The following is a 23,690-nucleotide window of genomic DNA, read 5'->3' on the forward strand; positions in this document are numbered from 1 at the left end:
CAACAAAAATCAACAAACGGTTAAGAGAAACATAGAATATATATGCACAACCAATAATGCACAATTAGTCAAGTAGGCAAAATATGATGCAATGAGTTTGCAACCTAACCATGGCTCTAGTTCTCTAAAGTTCGGGATATGGTTTAGTCAAATAGGGTCCATGGTTAATTGTCCGGATGCACCGCACGGAAGCCTAACCGTGAAGGGTTGGCGCGAGTGGATGGGACACCGCGAGTTTTAGAAAACACTCGCTTCCATGGTTTGGTGAATTCAACATCTCGAATGTACCCTTTGTTGCACGGAGCGTTCAATCGGGTAGATGGAGCATGAATTCCCAGAGGGTTATGTCCATATGTAGAACACATATGGGTTTCAGAAAAGTGAGAAAAAATTCAATCAGGAAGTAGGATCGAGCAAACAATACGAAAAACCGGTCGAAATTAGAACGCATATTTCTGGCTCGGTATTGGGGGAAATTGGCGCCAGCAAACAGAGACTGGCGCCAGATTTTAACTGTAGCGCCTGGCGCCAATTCTGGCGTCTGGCGCTACGGCTAAAAGTCTGGCGCCAAGCTCTGGCCCCTGACGCTACTTCCCACATGCCTCAGCAGCTTTCTGTGCTCGATAAAATCTTCCAGTTTCGCGCGGTGTTATTTCAGTCCTAGTTGTGAAAGGCATTCCTCAAATTTCCTATGTGTAAAATCCTATGTTTTTGACTCATTACGGATGGTCTTTCCAATGAGATCCTTTTTATGTATATGACAATAATGTTAATCAAAATTACGCACATGAAATACTTAGAACTTTTTGAGTCTCATCCACTCATTCTAGATCATTACCGAAACAAATTCAGGAATTAAAATAGAAATCCTCCCCAGTGGAGTCGCCAAAAACTGTAGGGAATAATTTCAAGCCTTAAAATCCCGCTAGCTTGAACCCCACTGTGATCATACACTAAAGTACGGTGGCGTCCAAAAGGGAAGAAGATAGAGCAAAAGAGTCGCCAACAAGTTTTTAAGGAACTTGTAAACCGTTCACGAGGTGAAGTTTACACCCCTTAACGATCCAAGAGATCGTCAACTCCATAAGGTCATGAACCAAATAAGGGTTCGGGGATGAAGGTACAAATCCAACCTAAAAGAGATTTAATCTGCCCTAATAATAGGCCTCTACTTTATTCTGATCGTATTCATGTGCGCTTTCTGATTAACATGCAATCAATAGGATTAACCCTAAACCTGTTTAATCTATGTTAGTTGAATATTAATGCACAAATAAACTATTATTGGCGATCACTTGAATTATAATCACATTAACCCTAAACAAGATTATTACTTATCTTATTAAGCGTGATTACAAGTACCAATTCCCTTTAAGCATGCATAAAAGGCGTGATCAAGCAATAAATATAAATAATCAACCAACACAATAAATAATCAATATCATGAATAATAATTATAATAATAATAATATCATCATAAATAAAATAATTATCATCAAAATAATAATAATAATAATATTCATAATCATAAATTATAACGATTATAATCATAATCATGTTCATGTTAATATTAAAGCATAATAGAAATAGCAAGATCCTAGACATGATACTAACAAGATTAATAACAAACCCTAGCATGTCACTAAACATTAAAAATCAAATCTTTAACCCTAACATGATACTAACAATCATAAATATTAGAAAGAGAATAAAAGGCATCATAACAATCACATTTGATATTAAAATTAACCTAGACATGATACTAGGAATATCATAATAACAATATAAACATGATTCTACATCATAATATCAATAAAACCAATTAAAGTACTTACTTTGATGCCTCGTACCTCTTTCTAATAACAAAATGCACACGTTAGTAACTTCAAGGAAAATAATAACCAAACAATTAAATTAAATAAATTAAATAGAGATTTGGGACCAAACCCTCAGAAATTAAAACCTTTCACGTCTAGGGCGAAGGCAACTTCGAATATGGCTAGGTGTTTCTAGATCTTGTGAATGCGGAATTTTGTATGAAAAAGCAAGAAAGAATTGAATGCTAAAGAATACTTGAGAATGAGAGAATTGGTGAATTGGTGAATGAAAACAGAGTTTTTGATACGATATTTATAGAGAAAATCAGCCAAAAAAGATAATTTAACAAAACAGAGTCTGATGATCGCAAAACAGGATTGGCGCCAACCCTGGCTAGCTGGCGCCAGGCACCAGTGGCTAGCGTCAATGGCTAGCGCCTGGCGCCAAGCCTGGTTCCAGGCGCCAAGGCCTGGGGTTGGACGCCAAACTGGATTTCAACGCGTTTTCGAAAATCTGATAAATTTCCCGTACTGGAAGATAATATTATTTCTTCGAAAATGCTATTTGATCTTGATTAAAACTCTGAAAAGTCAACAAAGTCAACTTATCAATGCTAATTGAATTAGGAATGAAAAGAACCTTCTAGAAGATTCTAGAAGACTAAAACCATTCCTAATTGCATTAGGAATGATAAATCATATTAGGCCCTCCCCTAGATCATTGGGCCGTACATAAAGCTCAAACCGGGCCCAGTTTAGTAAATTGGCCATAACTTCCTCAATATTCATCGGAATTGGCCTTATAATATATCGTTGGAAAGGTCTTTGCAATCCCCATCCAACTACACAACTATTGGACCCATATCATGGACCAACCAAACTGGATTGGCTGTTTTCTTAAAATAAAGTTTTCCAAAACAGGGAGAAGAGAAAAGAAATAAAACTTTCCGCAACACTAGACCTTTCCACACTTTCGTTTCATTCGATTATGATTCGACATGAAAGATACTCATCACTGGGTTTGGTTTTGGGGAGACACAAATGGGTGTCTACACACGCTATACACCGCTCGAGAAATTGTGCCTCGCCTTGGTGTGGGCCACAACTAAGTTAAGACATTACATGTTGGTGCATACCGTTTTCGTAGTCTCCTGATTAGATCCACTCAAATATCTATTCGAGAAATCTACACTCAATGGACGCATATCAAGATGGATAGTCAATCTAGCCCAGTTCGATGTAAGGTTTATGCCACAAAAAGCTATTAGAGGATCCGTGGTGTCAGACTTTCTAGCAGATTTTCCAATAGAAGACTCGACGCCAATACAAGACAATGACTTTCCAGATGAAGACCTAATGGTCATTGAAGATGATACTTGGACCTTGTATTTCGATGGAGCCTCAAACCAAAAGGGATGTGGCGTCGGAGTGCTACTAGTATCACCTAAAGAAGAGCACGTTCCAATCTCAATAAAGCTTGATTTCGACGTTACCAATAACGCTGCTGAATATGAAGCATGCGTGGTAGGCCTTGAAACAGCTTTGGCATTGGGAGTAAGGAAGTTAAGGATATTCGGAGACTCTTCTTTGATCATCAATCAGATATCTAAAAGATGGAAAGTAAGGAGCGAAAGCCTAGCCCCTTACCAAACCTATCTGGAAACTCTTACCGATCAGTTAGAGAAGGTAGAATATACATATCTACCTAGAGAAGAAAACTAATTTGCTGATGCCTTGGCAAGATTAGCCTCAATGGTTAGGATTCCCACGGAAATCGAGCAAATGCCGCTATTTATCGAAAAAAGGCACAATCCAGCATACTTCCAAGCTATAGAAGACGACGACTTAGTCCAAGAAGAAGAAGAAGAAGAAGAAGAACCGTGGTACACGGACATACTCAATTATGTCACCAATGGAGAATACCCTCCTCATGCTGACAAAAGAGAAAAGCGAGCGTTAAGACTTTTGGCTTCTCAATATGTACTCATAAACAACGAGCTACATAAAAGGGTACCTAAAGGTCGAGCTCTCTTATGTGTAGGAAAGATGGATGCACAAAGAGTAATGAGAATAGTTCACGAAGGAATCTGTGGCACTCATGTAAATGGTAAAATGTTAGTCCAGAAAATAATGCGAGAAGGATATTATTGGACTACAATGAATAGGGATTGCCATCAATACGTAAAAAGATGCCCTAAGAGCCAAATTTACGCCAACTTACAACATGTCCCTCCATCTTTGCTCTACACCTACAAATCGCCATGGCCATTCTCTACATGGGGAATTGACATAATTGGCAAAATCACTCCCCCAGGAACAGGAGGCCACGAATTGATTCTAGTAGCAATCGATTACTTTACAAAGTGGGTCGAAGCGCAATCATACGCTAAACTCACTGCAAAACATGTAGCGCTCTTTATCGAAAGAAATATTATCTGTCGATATGGAGTCCCACATGAGATGATAAGTGACAATGGAACTCACTTTCAAGCCGAATGTGAAAAATTTCTACAAAAATACAGCATTCAACATCATCATTCCTCCCCTTATAGACCTCAAGCAAACGGAGCAGTCGAGGCAGCTAATAAAAATTTAAAGACTATCATCGAGAAAATGACTGAAAATTTTAAGGATTGGCCTGACAAGCTTCACTTCGCATTGTGGGGTTATCGCACGTCAATCCGTACATCAACAGGAAATACGCCATTTTCCTTGGTATATGGAATGGATGCCGTACAACCTGTCGAATTAGAAATACCATCTCTACGCATCGCGTTAGAGAGTAAACTCGACGAAGTTGAATGGACTAGGGCAAGATATGAAGAATTGATTCTACTCGACGAGAAACGACTAGAAGCTCTACAGCATACTCAGTGTTACCAAACTCGTATGGCTAGACATTTTATTAAGAAGGTCAAGACAAGAAATATCAAAGTAGGAGATTTGGTATTAAAAGCGCTAAGGAAAAATGTTTTAGACCCAAGGGGAAAATTTAGACCTAACTGGTCTGGCCCCTACATTGTCAAAACAATCCTGTCAGGAGGTGCAGCAAAACTAACTGACATGGATGGCAATGAATTCTCAAACATGACCAATCTTGACCAACTTAAAAAATACTACCCATAATTACTTGAGTAGGATACTCAAGAGAGCTACGTTCGGCCTGATTCCTTAAGAAAGGATACGTAGGCAACCTTTTACGGGTGCGGCCACTTTATTTTTCGACATCTTCGCGTTCCAGAATTAATTAAAAATTCAATAGAAAATCGGCGAATTGTTGGCGTCGTAGAACAGAGCCTAGCGCCAGCCATAAGTCATCAGCGCCAACCGATGGAATTGGTGCCTGGCGCCAGACTTCAGTAACTGGCGCCAAATACCAATGACGGGCGCCAATTCAGGAATAAAATCTGGGTGAATTTCAGTGTTTTTCGGAAAATTTTCGACTTCCGTACTCGAAGAATTTCTGGAAAATTAATTTTTCGATTTTCATTGCTTTAATAAAATAAATTTAAAGTAAATAATTTAATTGAAAGCTAAAATTTCATTAATAAAATAAAATTACATTGTTGATGGAATTTAAATAAAAGCTGAAATAAATTAACTTTAAATAGAAATAACAATCTAAGTCTAATAAATCTAAAGCTAAGCAACGCTCTTAATCTTTCTTTTCCTTTCTAGCTCTTTTCCAATTCTTGTCTGCTTCCTCCTCTTCATCCATGACTTTAGCTAGTAGGCATCCTTTAGAGGACCTACATTCAATTTTGGAGTAGATGGTCTCCCCTTCAGCTAACACTCCATGCTTCTTTTCCACCCAAGCTTTTTTGTCTGTGGTGTTAGCTTTCCTTTTTCCTTTGTCTTTGGTAGTATTTTTCTTCCTAGGCATTGCAGGTGTTTTGAATTCAATTCTTGCACCTAAGCGTTCCTTAGCAGGAGTCACTCTGTCACCTAGACGATTCTTCACATCGGTTCTACCCTGATCAATCGAAGATTTCTTCAGCAACCACTTCTTTACATCATTGGGCAAAGAAGGGGGAACCTTTTGGGTAATCACTTCCCATAAAGGTCTAGCGCCCCAGTAAGCATCAAATTTGTCTACTTCTTGAGAAATAGGGTACTCAAAGGGAGGACGAAGATCTCCGGAAGGAATATTCTGAAGCAAGCCGTATTGTCTTTTTACCCTGCAGGGATAATAATAAGTTACACGAGACAAGCTTGGAAGATGGCAGAAGGGTTGCTTGTTAACACCAACCATCCTTTCTATTTTCCACCATGGGATGACCCACTTGATAGTAAAATCACGTGATTCAAAGACTTTTCTCCACCCATGGCGCCCAATTTTAGGGATGCGCTTCTTCCGTCTCACGAAGCAATTGGGAGTATATTTTTCAATGTCGTCCGGAGGGCTAATTAATCCTAGCCTCTCCATTAGCCACATCTGTAAAAAAATTACAATGCAAATAAATTATTATTACAATACAAAAATATATTTTTTGATTTCTGTAATTAAAAATATTATTTTTCTACCTGTAATAAAATTGGAGAGCCGCGAAGAGGCGCTTTTGGGTCCCTTTTCAACGTCTAGACTAATCATAGTCTCTCCAACTATTAATGGCATTGGGTTTCTCCCTGATTCAATTTGTTCTAGTACAGTGGTTATAATTGATTGACCCTCATTATTTTTACCACTACTAAGAAAAAATTGGTTAAGCATGCAAAATAGGAACGCCCTTCTTCTATATATATGAAAAGATTCAGAAAGAGGTTTATCAAAATAATGGCGTGCGAATTCTTTCAAATTAACTATATTGCCATCTACTATTTTTGATAAATCCCTTTCCTTTAAATTAAAGAAGCGCTCGATCAAAATCCTTATAATAGTATGCATCTATTCTAGGGATTGCTATAAGGTCTATCGCAGGGAAGCCTAAGATAGCACCAAATTCCTCCGGCAAAGGGCTAATCTCATCATACCCTATTCTGAAACAATGAGTATCAACATTCCAAAATTCTAAAGCGGTATGTATGAAGTCTAGGTCAAGATCTACCCTTTTGATGCCATAAATTCCCCCCAGGTGAAATAAGCCTAATTCTTTTCTCTCCCTCGCATTAAGAGATCGGCACCATTCATGAGTGTATTAAGTAAAGGTCTTGATGACTAAAGACATAATTATTGTTTTTATATAGAAGAGAATTATTTATTCGCTGAAATTATGAGAAAAATCGACTGGGCAGGGGGCTATTTATACACAAATTGCGAAGAATTTTAATCAGAATGAAAAACGGAGTCAGCGTTAATTGGCGTCAAAACCCCGTGATTGGCGCCAACCGCCAGCGCTTGGCGCCACAGGCTAATTGTAGCGCCTGGCGCTAAGTTGCCAGACCAACCGCGCGTGCTCAACCTGTGTTTTTAATATTAGACTCGAGTCGGTTAATGACTTTATGGCTCCGTTTAATTTTCCTAAACATCTTTTCTATCCTTTTTTCTTAATTAATTAAATATAGCTATTATTTTTAATTTATATTATTCCTTTTGGACTTTATTTTAAATTCCAAATACCCGACATTTTATTCAATTTTTTTTCCTTTTTTATTTTTTTTTTGGGGGAGAGAGTCGGATACCCTCCATCAATAATAAAAATGACGGAATTTTTACGCAAAATTGTTGTCACATTTGTTCTTGCACACACTAACACACACATAACAGTAAATAAATTTATGATAGCATAAATATACAAAATGTGTCTATGAATAATTAGTCTAAGACAAATTTCTATAAAAAAAGTCAAAATAAAATATACACAGGAAAAAACTACGGCGCCGGAGGACGTAGGCCCATCATATCATAAAATTGCGTCGTACGAGGAGTCACCTCTCCACCAGCTCCAGCTCCAGCTCCAGTCTCCGTAGGAACAGGAAGACTCAATATAGGACCACTCCAGCCAGGATCAGCCTGAGGCTGGGACGCGGAGGCTGCTGCGATGACGAGCCTACCTCGTATATCCCACCACCTTTGAAAGTCGAGGTAGCCTCTCCTACCGGTGCAGCATGAGCACCCTCAGAAGAAGATCCCGAGCCCTCTGCAACGTCAGCTCGAGCAGCCTCAGAGCGACCACCTCTACCCCCTGACGAAGTGCGACGACGTCTCGAGCTAGACCTCGCCGGATCCTTCCGCCCCTCAGGTCTCGCGCGGGTGTGAGAAGCGATAGGCTGACCCTGCAAAGAGAATTAAATCAGAAACAAGGCAAAATTGAAAAACATCAATGCAAGGAAATACATAAAGAAATACTACCTCTCGGGTGACGTCATCCCGACGGCAAGTGGCCGCATTCTTCATCCGGACGAGCTGGCTCTGGAAGGCATCTATGCATCGTGCCATATCCACATGGTGGCCGCCCCAAGAGGCGCTCACTGGAAATCCCCGCGGCGATGGTCTCGCCGGCGCAACGGAAGGAAAGTACTCGTAGAACCAGATCTACAAGGAGTTAAAAGTGTGAGTAAATGCTAACTAATATGCAGAGCTAAAATTTATAGGGAATAAATGTTTACCTCTACGACCTTCCAAAAAGCAGACAAAGCAACGTTCGTCCCAAAGGATCGGTGACGACACGAGTCCCTCAGCGCACGAACGAAGTCAGCATAGGCCAAGCTGGCCCAGTCATAAGTCCCGATCCGGTGAAGATCACAGACAGCAGGGAGGTAGTAAAGCAATGCCCTACTACCCTTGTCAGGGGAGAATGTCCCTGACAACAACATCAGCACAAAGATGCGCACCCGCTGCTCTCGGGTGGTCGCATCGTCATCAAGAGCCGCTGCCAGTGTCGAGCGGCGAATTCCTCTAGCACTGAACTAAGTCGTCTTGACCTCAGCTCGGGCCCGAATAGAAATCGGCCCCAACAACTCCTCGACCTCCGAAGAGAAGACATCGATTCCACTATCAAACGGCAGTGGCACAGAAGTGAACTCCAGTCCTGTGATGAGACTGAAGTCCGTAGGGGTGACCATCATCTCGCCCCAGGGGAAATGGAAGGTGTTGGTGGTGTCCCAGAAGAACTCCGCCAAAGCGCGCACTACGTGGTGACCCCCGCTGGAGGCAACCATAGCCTCGGAGGTCTCAAACAGAGTAGCTAGTCCGCAAGACTCCCATAGGAGTCTCGTCTCAAGACCCCTGGCGATATACATCCTGTACAAATCGCCTAAGCCATCACAGCCAGAGCCGTGATGTCGTGTCCTCCCGGGCGCGATGCCCTGTCTCACCCTCTCAGAAATGTGGGGAACAGGGGCAAAAAACAAGGTCCGCTCATCCCACTCCGGAAGTCGACCAAGCGAAGTGGAAGGCGTAACGTCATCCTCTACGGGCTCATGCTCCCGTCTAGTGTTTCGGGACCGTGAACCCGAGCCTCACTGTCTAGCCATGCTACATTGTGCAAAATTATCATGAATTAAGGTTCTATAGTATCTAAGGTTCGCCTAGCCGCATGATACTATGTTCGCAAAAACAGAGTACGTAGTACTAAAGCAGAGCACAAATTCAAATTGAGCATAACAGCATTTTTCAAGCAATCAAACAATTTCTTGCAACACTATAGTGATTATTGTGACAAATTGAACAAGAATTGCTAGCAAAAGTGTCAAGAACGAGTCACATTGTTCTTCACGACCTTAAGAGGTCCAACAATGGCAAATTGCTCATTTCTTCACCAAATTGAGTCAAACAAGTCTCAAATTACTCCCAAGGCAATATATAAACATAATCAATCAATTTCATGGCATAAAACTTGACAAACAAAGCAAATTGAGCATTATAAGTTTCGAATTTTCATGAAATTCGTGAATAAACATTCCAAGAATTCATAAAAACTGATGTGAGTTTGAAGAAAACTTACATAGATCAGGAAAATAGATGAAAAGAGCTTTGATTTGCAACAAATTTGAGCGAGTTCGGTTGAGAAACGAGCAAGCAATGAGCAATTGAAGTTTCGGACTTCTTTCGAGCAGTTTCGCGACGAGCAGCCAGCAAAATGAAGAAGGAAGGGGGTATTTAAGGAAATCCCCGTGTTGGCGCCAGGCCCTATGCATTGGCGTCACAAATTTTGCTTGGCGCCTAGCGCCAATATCAGCGCCTGACGCTAAGGCCAGCTGTGTGGCGCTGATGGTTTTTCAGCGACGCCAAAGCACCCAGCCACCTGATGAGGTTGAGCTAGCCTTCTACAACATATTTTTGGGTTCCTTGGTACGCCAGTTAGCCCCTCTAAGCAATTTGACATGATTTAGTAATCGGCTTGATTACATAAAGTGATCGACCTGATAAGAGATCGTCTCACTTAGCTTAAAGCGCCTAAGCATTGGTTCAAAAGCAAAAGAGCACCGACATATAGGTTCAAAAGCAAAAGAGCACCGACATATAGGTTCAAAACGACGAAAGCGCCGACATATAGGCATAGCGGAAGCAAAGTTCAGGCGAACTTTTAAAGATCGACAGGCGTGGATCTTCGGTAGTTTCCTTTGGAAAATTATCGCATCAAATGAAGATGACTTTAAGAGAAGATATCTTCGACAACGTTCCCTAGCTTGCGGAGAGTTGTCACAAACAACTTGAGGTAATTTCGGGCGAAGTTGTCTCCGATCATATTCCCTTAAGCATGGAAGATGATCATAATGCGGATGGAGATTGTTTCAAGAGAAATAATCTTCGATGGTATTCCCTATGATGTGGAATATTATCAATGCGGATGGAGATTGTTTCAAGAGAAATAATCTTCGATGGTATTCCCTTGGATGTGGAATATTATCAATGCGGATGTGGATTATTTCAAGAGAAATAATCTTCGATGGTATTCCCTAGGATGTGGAATATTATCGTAGCGGAGGAGGATCGTTTCAGGCGAAGCAATCTTCCAAATTGGAAGCAATTACAGGCGTAGCAGTTTTCAAGCGGGATGGCATTCTATAGGTAGTAGAAGGTCATCAAAACAAGGATACAACAACAATTGGTTACTTTCAGAGACGTCTGCTCGACGGTGCAAGATACGCGTTTCTTAACTCTTTTATCTGTTTAACTAATGCTAGTTTTGCAGGTATCGGCGTTACAAGATTGGTTTAGGATCGCAGAACGTTCTGAATCATTCTCCGTCCCTATCGATACTTTGACTTTTGTTTTCGAAACTTACGTTTCTCCAAACTCAGTCAAAGTGAGGGCTTCTGTAGACACCCATTTGTGCCTTCCCAAAACCAAACCCAGTGATGAGTACCTTTCACGTCGAATCATAATCGAATGAAACGAAAGTGTGGAAGGTCTAGTGTTGCGGATAGTTTTTATTTCTTTTCTCTTCTCTCTGTTTTTGAAAACTTATTTTAAGAAAACAGCCAATCCAGTTTGGTTGGTCCATGATATGGGTCCAATAGTAGTGTAGTTGGATGGGGCTTGCAAAGACCTTTCCAACGATATATTATAAGTCCAATTCCGATGAATATTGAGGAAGTTACGGCCAATTTACCAAAATGGGCCCGGTTTGAGCTTTATATGCGGCCCAATGATCTAGGGGAGGGCCTAATATGATTTATCATTCCTAATGCAATTAGGAATGGTTTTAGTCTTCTAGAATCTTCTAGAAGGTTCTTTTCATTCCTAATTCAATTAGCATTGATAAATTGACTTTTGTTGACTTTTCAGAGTTTTAATCAAAATCAAATAGCATTTTCGAGGAAATTATATTATTTTATCCTCCAGTACGGTAAACTTATCGGATTTTCGAAAACGCGTTGGAATCAGGCTTAGCGCCTAACCCCAGGCCTTGGCGCATGGAACCAGGCCTAGCGCCTGACGCTAGCCACTGGCGCCTGGCGCTAGTGTTGGTGCCTGGCGCCAGCTAGCCAGGGTTGGCGCCAGCCCTGTTTTCTGCGCGTCAGACTCTGTTTTGTTTAATTTATCTTTTTGGCTGATTTTCTCTATAAATATCGTATTAAAAACTCCGTTTTCATTCACCAATTCTCCTCATTTGCAAGTTTTCATCAACAATCATTAATTCTTTAGCATTCTCTAAATCATTCATCTCTCTTAAACATTCATTTCTTTCTTACTTTGCTTTTTTCATACAAAATTCCGCATTCACAAGATCTAGAAACACCTAGCCATATTCGAAGTTGCCTTCGCCCTAGACGTGAAAGGTTTTAATTTCTGAGGGTTTGGTCCCAAATCTCTCTTTCAATTATTTAATTTGATTGTTTGATTTATTATTTTCCTTGAAGTTACTAACGTGTGTATTTTGTTATTAGAAAGAGGTACGAGGCATCAAAGTAAGTACTTTAATGATTTTAATTGATATTATGATGTAGACATCATGTTTATATTGTCATTATGATATTCCTAGTATCATGTCTAGGGTAATTTTAATATTAAATATGATTGTTGTGATGCTTCCTATGTTCTTCCTAATATTTATGATTGTTAGCATCATGTTAGGGTTAAAGCTTTGATTTTTATTGCTTAGTGACATGCTAGGGTTTGTTATTAATCTTGTTAGTATCATGCATAGGATCTTGCTATTTTTATTATGATTTAATATTAACGTGAACATGATTATGATTATAATTTATGATGATTATGAATATTATTATTATTATTATTATTTTGATAATGATTATTTTATTTATGATTATTATTTATTATTTATTATGTTGCTTGATATTTTATTGATTGCTTGATCACGCCTTTTATGCATGTTAAAGGGAATTTGTACTTGTAATCACGCTTAATAAGATATTTAATAATCTTGTTAGGGTTGATTTGATTATAATTTCAAGTGATCACCAATAATAGATTTATTTGTGCATTAAATTCAACCAACATAGATTAAACAGGTTTAGGGTTAATCCTATTGATTGCATGTTAATTAGAAAGCGCACATGAATACGATCAGAATAAAGTAGAGGTCTATTATTAGGGCAGGTTCAATCTCTTTTAGGTTGGATTTGTACCTTCATCCCCGAACCCTTATTTGGTTCATGACCTTATGGAGTTGACGATCTCTTGGATCGTTAAGGGGTGTAACCTTCACCTCGTGAACGGTTTACAAGTTCCTAAAAAAACTTGTTGGCGACTCTTTTGCTCTATCTTCTTCCCTTTTGGACGCTACCGTACTTTAGTGTATGATCACAGTGGGGTTCAAGCTAGTGGGATTTTTAAGGCTTGAAATTATTCCCTACAACTGTTTTACCTATTTTCAACGACCGTTAAAAAAACGGTCGCAAATATTGGAAATTACGACCGCCTTATGAAACGGTCGCAAATATTGAATTTAGCGACCGTCATAAGCCGTCGCTAAAAGTACTAAAAAAAACTACAAAAAAAAAAGAAAAAGACCCACCCACCCTTAACCCAGATCCACCCAAACCAGATCCCACCCAAACAGCCACCACTGCCCACCCTAAACAACCACTAGCCGCCTCCGCCACCCTCTACCCACCATCACCTTCGCCCACCTTCAACCACCACTACCCACCACCACCCACCCACCCACCTTCCTTTAACCCAGAAAAACAGTAAAAAAAAATCACCTACATAATTTTGAAAAAAGAAGCAAACAAAAACGAAATAAAACATCATCAGACAATCTATGAAATTCGAACAAATAAAGAACAAATTCGAACAAATAAAATGCACAAAAATTATATAAAAAAATCGAACGAAAATTAAATAAAAAAAATCGCCCAAAAATGCACAAAAATTAAACCAAAAAACGAACAAAAATTAAAAAAAAAAAAAAAAAAAAAAAGTCGCCCAAAAATTCAACCCAATAATTATACCCAAAAAAATAAACCCACAACAATTAAACCCACAATTTGAACAAAAAATTCGACAAAAAAATCATACCAAAAATCTATGAAATTCGAACAAATAAAGAAGAAATTCGAACAGAATTAACAAAAACTTGAAATAAAACCAAAATCAAAGGAATTTGAACAGAAACGCAATTAAAAATCGATAACAAAATCAAACATGGAAATTCGTACGAAAAACGAAATTCAACCACAAAATTCGAAAATAAACAATTTTTTCAGAAAAATAAACATACCTTTCATAATATATCTTCCTCTTTAGGTTAATATGGTCAAATTCGACCAAGAAAACTCCAGATCTGGAATTTTTAAGGTCGAATTTGACCATAAACACCAAAATTCGTGTGTTCGTTGCTTTTAACGAGAGGAGATGCTTGTGACGGTGGCGGCTCTATTTCGGGTCGGTGAAGAGAGGAGATGCGAGAGAAAGAGAAAAAGATGAGGAGACAGGGATGCGTGAGATGGGTTGTTCACTGGCATGGGAGGTGGAAAGAGGAAAGAGAAGAGAGAGAAAGGAGAATGGTGTAAGAAAAGAGAGAGGAGAAGAGGATGCGTGAGGAGAGAGAGAGGATAGAGGATGCGTGAGGAGAAGAAGACGGCTGCTTCTAATACTAGGGTTGGGTGGGGTGATCTCCTTTTATACTCTTTTTTTTTAATTTAAAAAAGCACTTTTGCGACCGGTATGGCGGTCGTAATTTTGCGACCGTTTCTCAAACGGTCGTAATTAACACATTTTGCGACCGGTATGGCGGTCGTAATTTTGCGACTGTTTCTCAAACGATCGTAATTAACGCATTTTGCGACCGCTTCTAACGGTCGTAACAGAATTAATATAATTTTGAATAAATTTTCTAATGAATTATATTTTAAAAATATATTTAAGTACCTTTGCGACCGTTTTATAGCCCAAAAACGGTCACAAATTTGCGACCGCTTTAAAAACGGTCGCAAATTTGCGATCGCTTTAAAAACGGTCGCAAATATCGGTTTTTGCGACCGTTTTCATGACGGTCGTAGAAAAACGGTCGCAATTCAACCGAATTTTAGTAGTGTTTAGTTGTAGGGATTACTTATATTAGGATTACTCTATCAATAATCAATCAATAATATATACTAAAAGACATATCAGCAATGACACGTGTCATTTTCTGGTGTATCCTTAGTTTTTTTTTTATAAAAAAAATTATTTTAAAATAAAATCATTTACATATATAAAGTATAATAGAAGATTTGATGCATCTTTCCAAAAAAAAAAAAAACATATGAACAACTATAAGCTTAAGAAAAAAAAATATATTCTTATCATATTTGTGACATAGAAGACACACCATCAACGGCACATGCCAGTTTCTGGTGTGTCCTTAGTATTTTTTTTTAAAAAAATCAATCAATCAATCATCAATAATATATACTAAAAGACACACCAGCAATGACACGTGTCATTTTCTGGTGTGTCCTTAGTTTTTTTTTTTTTTTTTATAAAAAAAATTATTTTAAAATAAAATCATTTACATATATAAAGTATAATAGAAGATTTGATGCATCTTTCCAAAAAAAACATATGAACAACTATAAGCTTAAGAAAAAAAAATATGTTCTTATCATATTTGTGACATAGAAGACACACCATCAACGGCACATGCCAGTTTCTGGTGTGTCCTTAGTATTTTTTTTAAAAAAAATAATATTTAATAGAAAATTTATTTAAGGAAATTATTTGTAAAATTTAATTACTATATAAATAGAAATGATATTTACCTTTTTTTTTTTTTAATATTCACATTCAATTAACTAATTAATATGGAAAATAAAATAGCAAAATATAATCTTTGTAAATATTTTTAAAAAATACAATCTTCTACTATAAGTTTTTATGTGGCAAACATAATATCCGCAGGATACAATTGAGATAGACAAAAGTTAATGACTAAAAATGAGATATTACAATATATGATCACTAATAAGTATATATGTACATAATTTTTTTTGTCAATACACGGGACCTAACCTAGTTAGTATTATAGGGGTTACTCAATAAATATACTTCGTAATAAAGGGTTATTCAATTATGTCAGTGTAATAAGGGTTATTATGTTAGTGTCATAGTGCTTACTTCATTTTTTACAAGCCCGCGCTCTTATAACAACGAACTGACTTATTTTAACATAATGATCACCTTTATTTTAATATATTGTTTTTTTTTAATTAATATAACAACCTTTCTTATAATATAGCTATATCTAAACATAGTAACCTTAATATTAGTGATCCACGATAAATTAATGGGAACAAGTTCTATTAAAGAGTTTAATGAACAAAAGTATTCGAAGATTTGATATGCATACGATCCAATACTTTATTTTGTTTAGTTTATAAGCGAAATTCTATTTAAGTATATACTCCGTAATTGTTTAAATAACATTGTAATAACCTATACTAAAAGCGAATCTAAAGTGACACTTGTCACAATGTTATAAAAAAATTTCCCGCCTTTTTTTTTTTTTTTTTTTTTTTTTTGTGGTCAAATTTTAATGACTTCCATTTTATAACCTACCATAATAATAATTTCCATTTTGACAACACATTTAATCCAATCATACTCAATTTTTTTTTTTTTCTTTTTCAACATATATTTTATATACTATAAATCTTTTAGTTACAAATATACTAACATAGTGGTATTGACATATATCATCATCCAAGATTATCATATTATTATAATTTTTTTTCCTCTGACTTAAAATTTATTTTAATTAAAAATAGGAATAATAATTTTGGTAGGATAATTTATACAAATCTTACAAATATACATAACGTTTATATGAACAACTTAACAAAATCATTTTATTATATTATACTCCTCTTTTTTTTATAAGTTATGTTTGAATTTGCACATTTGTTAAGACACAACTTTGACCATCAATATATTTAATTAGAGACTATTATTTTGTTACAAATATTTTTTTTTTTTGATTAATTTGTTGAATTAACACCATTCTTTATAAATTTTATTGTAAAGTTTAATTATAACCGTGCATGGCACGGGATTTAACCTAGTTTGTAATATAGTTCAGTAAAATTTGTGTGTTTCATAAATATTAAAAAAAAAAAAAAAAAAAGTCAAACATGTTAATTATCGTAAGAAACTAAGAACGAGGAAGTATACACTTTAGATATTAGCTAGTACGTAATGTAAACTTGTAATGGATTAATTTTTTCCTTTTTGAGGAAGGGGCAACGGATCACTTTTTCTTTTGGAGCAAAGCGAACACAAAGTTTTAAAAAAATCGGTTGTACAATAATTATTGTACATCCATTATAAAGATAGTTAAAGTGATTAAAAGTTACCTCTGAAATGAATAAAAATTACCCCAATATGCGTAAAAGTAACCCAATTCAAATAAAAATTATTTACACTTTATTAGTAAAGAATCACATTTTAAATGACTAAAAATCAATTATTAGTGATTGAATGTAATTAAATTACCTCTATAAAACTTTTCTTGTTGTCTATTTATATAAAAATTGTATTATGTCTAAAGTTACCCAAAAACAGGCAAAAAAATTACCCTAAAATTAGCTAAAAGTTACCCTTATACGGCTCGATGTACACTAATTTTATTGTAAACCGGAAGTATACAAAAATTTTTGCAAAACGAATCACCTTTCTTTTAAAACAAATTTGGATCACTTTTATGATTTCACCAACTTTAAACTTCCTATCCAAATGTGTTAGTACACTTTTGATTACAAAGTCAAAAAAGTGATTACTATCATTATTAATGTTAATCCTACTCTTTCAGTATTCATGTATATCCGTTTCAACATTATTATACGTAGTATGTAGATACAAAATTATCTCTAGCTCAACATTCAAAAATACGGAAAAATGTTAAACATAGTCCTAAAGACGATATATATATATATGAAACGCCAAATCTTTACAATACATTAGATAGATTTGTTAGAATCTCCTATGTATCAGTTTCTTAATGTCGGTGATAGAGGTCTCTGTATAATAAATTATGGAAATTTTGGGTGACCAAATTGCAGATTTGAAGATCATTGACTAGGCATAAAGGAGACAAAAGATGGAGCCCATTTAAAGATCAAAATTGGTATAACGTTTTCACATGAATCATGATTCATGATGATGTTCCCTCGTTCTACCTTTCCACCCCCTTTATAGCAAACAACAATAACTACTCCTGTAGTTGCAGGATTCTCTTCGTCCTAATTTACTTGTTGTAGCCATTTGCACGGGATTTATACAAATGAAAACATATACTAAAAGCGAATCTAAAGTGACACTTGTCACAATGTTATAAAAAAATTTCCCGCCTTTTTTTTTTTTTTTTTTTTTTTTTTGTGGTCAAATTTTAATGACTTCCATTTTATAACCTACCATAATAATAATTTCCATTTTGACAACACATTTAATCCAATCATACTCAATTTTTTTTTTTTTCTTTTTCAACATATATTTTATATACTATAAATCTTTTAGTTACAAATATACTAACATAGTGGTATTGACATATATCATCATCCAAGATTATCATATTATTATAATTTTTTTTCCTCTGACTTAAAATTTATTTTAATTAAAAATAGGAATAATAATTTTGGTAGGATAATTTATACAAATCTTACAAATATACATAACGTTTATATGAACAACTTAACAAAATCATTTTATTATATTATACTCCTCTTTTTTTTATAAGTTATGTTTGAATTTGCACATTTGTTAAGACACAACTTTGACCATCAATATATTTAATTAGAGACTATTATTTTGTTACAAATATTTTTTTTTTTTGATTAATTTGTTGAATTAACACCATTCTTTATAAATTTTATTGTAAAGTTTAATTATAACCGTGCATGGCACGGGATTTAACCTAGTTTGTAATATAGTTCAGTAAAATTTGTGTGTTTCATAAATATTAAAAAAAAAAAAAAAAAAAGTCAAACATGTTAATTATCGTAAGAAACTAAGAACGAGGAAGTATACACTTTAGATATTAGCTAGTACGTAATGTAAACTTGTAATGGATTAATTTTTTCCTTTTTGAGGAAGGGGCAACGGATCACTTTTTCTTTTGGAGCAAAGCGAACACAAAGTTTTAAAAAAATCGGTTGTACAATAATTATTGTACATCCATTATAAAGATAGTTAAAGTGATTAAAAGTTACCTCTGAAATGAATAAAAATTACCCTAATATGCGTAAAAGTAACCCAATTCAAATAAAAATTATTTACACTTTATTAGTAAAGAATCACATTTTAAATGACTAAAAATCAATTATTAGTGATTGAATGTAATTAAATTACCTCTATAAAACTTTTCTTGTTGTCTATTTATATAAAAATTGTATTATGTCTAAAGTTACCCAAAAACAGGCAAAAAAATTACCCTAAAATTAGCTAAAAGTTACCCTTATACGGCTCGATGTACACTAATTTTATTGTAAACCGGAAGTATACAAAAATTTTTGCAAAACGAATCACCTTTCTTTTAAAACAAATTTGGATCACTTTTATGATTTCACCAACTTTAAACTTCCTATCCAAATGTGTTAGTACACTTTTGATTACAAAGTCAAAAAAGTGATTACTATCATTATTAATGTTAATCCTACTCTTTCAGTATTCATGTATATCCGTTTCAACATTATTATACGTAGTATGTAGATACAAAATTATCTCTAGCTCAACATTCAAAAATACGGAAAAATGTTAAACATAGTCCTAAAGACGATATATATATATATGAAACGCCAAATCTTTACAATACATTAGATAGATTTGTTAGAATCTCCTATGTATCAGTTTCTTAATGTCGGTGATAGAGGTCTCTGTATAATAAATTATGGAAATTTTGGGTGACCAAATTGCAGATTTGAAGATCATTGACTAGGCATAAAGGAGACAAAAGATGGAGCCCATTTAAAGATCAAAATTGGTATAACGTTTTCACATGAATCATGATTCATGATGATGTTCCCTCGTTCTACCTTTCCACCCCCTTTATAGCAAACAACAATAACTACTCCTGTAGTTGCAGGATTCTCTTCGTCCTAATTTACTTGTTGTAGCCATTTGCACGGGATTTATACAAATGAAAACATACAGTAAAAAAGTGAGTGGGTATGACAGGGCCAACTCGAGAAAAGTAGAGAAAAAAAAAATTCTTTGAAAAGATGTGGGACAAGTAAATTGAGACGGGGAGAATACTACGCCCATGGAGGCAAGGGTGGTGATGCTGATTCTATGAAACGATAAGCCAGATTGATGCCCTATGAAGATGAGTTTATAAGCACCCCGGTCCCTAATATATGGCTGGTGAATCTGGTTCGGCCTCAACCCAGGCACCCAGCCAGTGTCTGGGGTTTGACCAGCCAATGTGAGCTGATCTACAAGCGCACATCCACTGTCAAGCAAAATTTCCCCTAACCTGATTTGCTGATCTCAATCACTATAGAATCATCCACACCGTGTAGCTAGATTAGCTACCTGATACCTGTAGGCACAATTTTCACCCAAGTTCAGAGCTAGTGTAGACGTGTAGTTGTCATCTATCACAGAGGACTGTAGCACAGACCCAAAACTAAATTTCAGTACAAGAGGACAAGCGTTTTAAAACAATGTCCAACACTCTGCATCTAAAGGGCTGTTTCAACCTTTCATGCAAAAGAGAATAAGAATCCCTCATGTTCGAAATACGGAGTACACGTTAAAGTTTTCAGAAAATGCATGATTTATTTCTATCACAAGAGTGGATAGCCTAGAAACATGTCGAATTCAGAAACACATCACAAAAATTCTACATAATATAAGCTCAGTACCGTAGTGACTGTACTACTGAATCAATTAAGCAATTCATAAACTAAGTATTAGCAAGAAGATCCGGTATATGCACAGTAGTAAGAGATGCACAAATAGTACAAGCATATGACATAAGTTAAATACACAAAGGCATAATAATTAAAAAAAAAAACATGGAATAAGAAAAGTCACATCAGAAGTTTTCCCAACATATACAATTTTCCATTACTTGGCAAAAAATGTCATGTGTCACAGAATATACCAGAGAAGGAAACTCCTTCAGTATGTTAATCAGAGAATGCACAATTTGATATACATGTAGTACATAACTGCACTAATTTGAGATACTTTACAGGTATTTTGCTGCTTCTTGTGCACGAGTCTCCTCTCCAACAAACGTATTACTCTGGCTATGAAGATCAATCACTGTACCGGACTCTGAGTGGTTCTTTTTGGTTGGCACCTTTTTCTTCTTCTCAGGTGGCCTAGGTCCTAGAGCACTAATATCGATAGTAGCACCAAATGTTCTTGAAGATTGTAATATGGCATCATACGCCTTTGAAGAGGGCTTCAGATCCTCATTTAACGCACTCAAATATAAGTCATACGCTAACCTAGGCTTGCCATCATTTGCAAGAGCCTCGATCAACGTATCATATGTGATCTCATTTGGGTCAATGCTCATACTCCTCATGCGTTGAAACCACTCGTAAGCAGCACCAGCCAGACCATTCTTTGTACATACACTAATAATTGCATTGAAAGTAACAACGGTTGGGTTGATACCTGTTGAAACCATTTCTTGAATGATATAGTCAACAAGATTAAATTTTCCAAGACCAACATAAACTGAAGCCATAATTGTGTAAGCATATAAGTTGGGTTCAACGCCAATTTTACGCATATGTTCCCACACCCGTACAGCCTCGTCATATAATTTTCCCTTTTCAAGAGCACTAAGTAATGCTCCATATGAAATTACAGTTGGCTTTTCACCTTTCTCTATCATTCTCTTGAATATATCCACAGCTGCAGTAGCTTCCGAAGCTTTAGAACAAGCTATAAGAACAGCATTCCATTCCCTACTTCTTGGTTTCAAACCTTTAGCTTCCATCTTGTCCAGCAACTTTAACCCCCATCTCCAGATTCCTCTCTTCCTAGCAGCAGTAAGCAAGACATTAAAGTGAGATACAATCAGCTCATATGCCATGTTATTTGGTTTCGGCCCCTTATCTAGCATATCTTCATAAATTTCCAAAGCAGCCCACCATTTCTTAGCTTTGCCCATCAACCAGATGATATGATTGCATACTGATAAACTTATATCAGAGTGATTTTCCCTTATTCTATTATATAGCTCTTTGGCAACTGTATAATGCTCTTCACGTGTACAAGCCCAAACAAGTCGCTCATACTCTTCACGTGTTGGTGGAAGTGCAGCCTTGTCCATTTCTATAAGTAATTTCAAGACATTTGTGGTAAAATTTCCATCCTTAACAAGCCATCGCCGCATAATTTGGTAGCATATGCGACTGGTGAAGTTCTTAAGCTTAAGATACTCATAATGCCAGTCAATATGGCCATCTATCTTGAGCTCTCCACTCATATACTTCTCTTTCAGAGCAATAAAAAAGTTTAACGCACCAATCCCATCTTCCATTCTTCGATAAGCTAACAAGGCTGTAGAATATGAAGGAGGAGATGGAGATAGTCCCTTGCATTTAATATCCTCAAAGAGATTTAGTGCCTCAGCTGTTCGCCCTTCTTCCACATATATGCCCATCAAAGTATTATAAGTCACGACATTCCGAGAAATGCCAACTTCATCCATCTCACTCAGCACCATGTCAACTTTATCAAGCTCTCCAGACTGTTTAACAACACTTAGCAGGCTATTATATATGTAAAGGTTAGGACAATAAGCATCCTCACCCTCTTCACACTTCTCTTTAAGCCAATCAACAACAGCCATTGCAGGTTCAAATCTCTTTTCCCGGCCAAAGCCACTTATAATGGAAGAAAAAACCTGAAGAGGCACTTTATCTTCATCTTTCATGATCTCTTCCACATCCTCTACTGATTGTGCATGCAGCAAACATTGTGCAAGCCCACGGACATCAACTCGTCTATCCATTTTTACTTCCTCTACTTCTCCTCCACCTCTAATTTCTCCTCCAACATCATCACCACTTCTTGTACTCTTACTCAAACACAACCCACCATCATCACTTTCTAACCGCGTTTCCTTCAATTCATCAATTTCCTCCAAATCCTCATCAATAACACTATTGCCAATGGCTTGTTCCTCTAAAGCCCACCCCACCGGAAAGCACAGCCCGGCTGAACTTCTCCCCGAAAGAAACAGTTTAATTTTATCACACTTAAAGAAAACCCTAACACCTATATCATCAAAATCTGACCTACTATGCTTAGAAGACCTCCTCAGATGAACAATTGAATCAATTCTACCCAAATTTTTCCTTCTAATTCTACTTCTTATACACCCAAAAGAAGCAACACCCAGCTGAAATTCAAGCTGGGGTACTTCCAATAATTCCCCTCTCAAAGGCCAAACACTTAAAGTTTGCATTTTTAACAATAATTCAGGAATTAAATTCAAAACCCATCATGAAAAAACACAATTACAAATCAAAATTACAGTAATTTAGCTCCAGTTCTTCTTTCAATTTCATAATTTCCTGAAATTTATGAAAAGTAAATTCAAAACAACGCTCATTTCTTTCAGGTTATATGTATCTGAAAATAAACAAATTATATGAAATTCAAAGCAAATTAAGAATAAATGTGGTAATTGAAGGATAATATTGGTTACCCAGAAAAAATGGGAAATTTGTGGACTAGAGTGAATGCCGTGGCGGTCCAAAACTCCGGCGAGAGAAAATGTTGACGTGGATAACTGTATGAAAGGATGGAGTTGGAAGTGTGAGCAAGTGATAACTCCCTCAATAAGGAAGTCCAATGAAATTGCGACATGTCAACGTTCTTCAAAAAGAAAGAAAGAGAGTTGAGCGGTAAAAAGGTGTGAGATTCCCGCTTAAGAAGAGAGCAGCGGTAAAGGATGAAATTATGGCGCCATGTTGTTAAAAATTTTACTTCCTTGACGAAGGTATGGTATGTACTTTTAGAAACATTTTCTAGTCAATCATTGAATCAAAGATGAAGTAAGAAGTTCAAAACATTATTGG

General features: G+C 36.3%; 1 pseudogene across 1 annotated transcript; it reads right to left on the reverse strand.

Moving 5' to 3' along the window:
• Positions 1-20,684: 20,684 nt before the first annotated feature.
• On the reverse strand, positions 20,685-23,472 carry LOC145641913 (protein LOW PHOTOSYNTHETIC EFFICIENCY 1, chloroplastic pseudogene; annotated as a pseudogene). The gene is made up of 2 exons (XR_014115589.1): positions 23,318-23,472; positions 20,685-23,183 (listed from the first exon to the last, which is right to left on the reverse strand). The product of XR_014115589.1 is annotated as a protein LOW PHOTOSYNTHETIC EFFICIENCY 1, chloroplastic pseudogene (transcript).
• Between the last annotated feature and the right edge of the window lie 218 nt (positions 23,473-23,690).

Source organism: Chenopodium album, chromosome 8 (genome assembly GCF_948465745.1).
Source record: "Chenopodium album chromosome 8, dcCheAlbu1.1, whole genome shotgun sequence".
Taxonomy (NCBI): Eukaryota; Viridiplantae; Streptophyta; class Magnoliopsida; order Caryophyllales; family Amaranthaceae; genus Chenopodium; species Chenopodium album.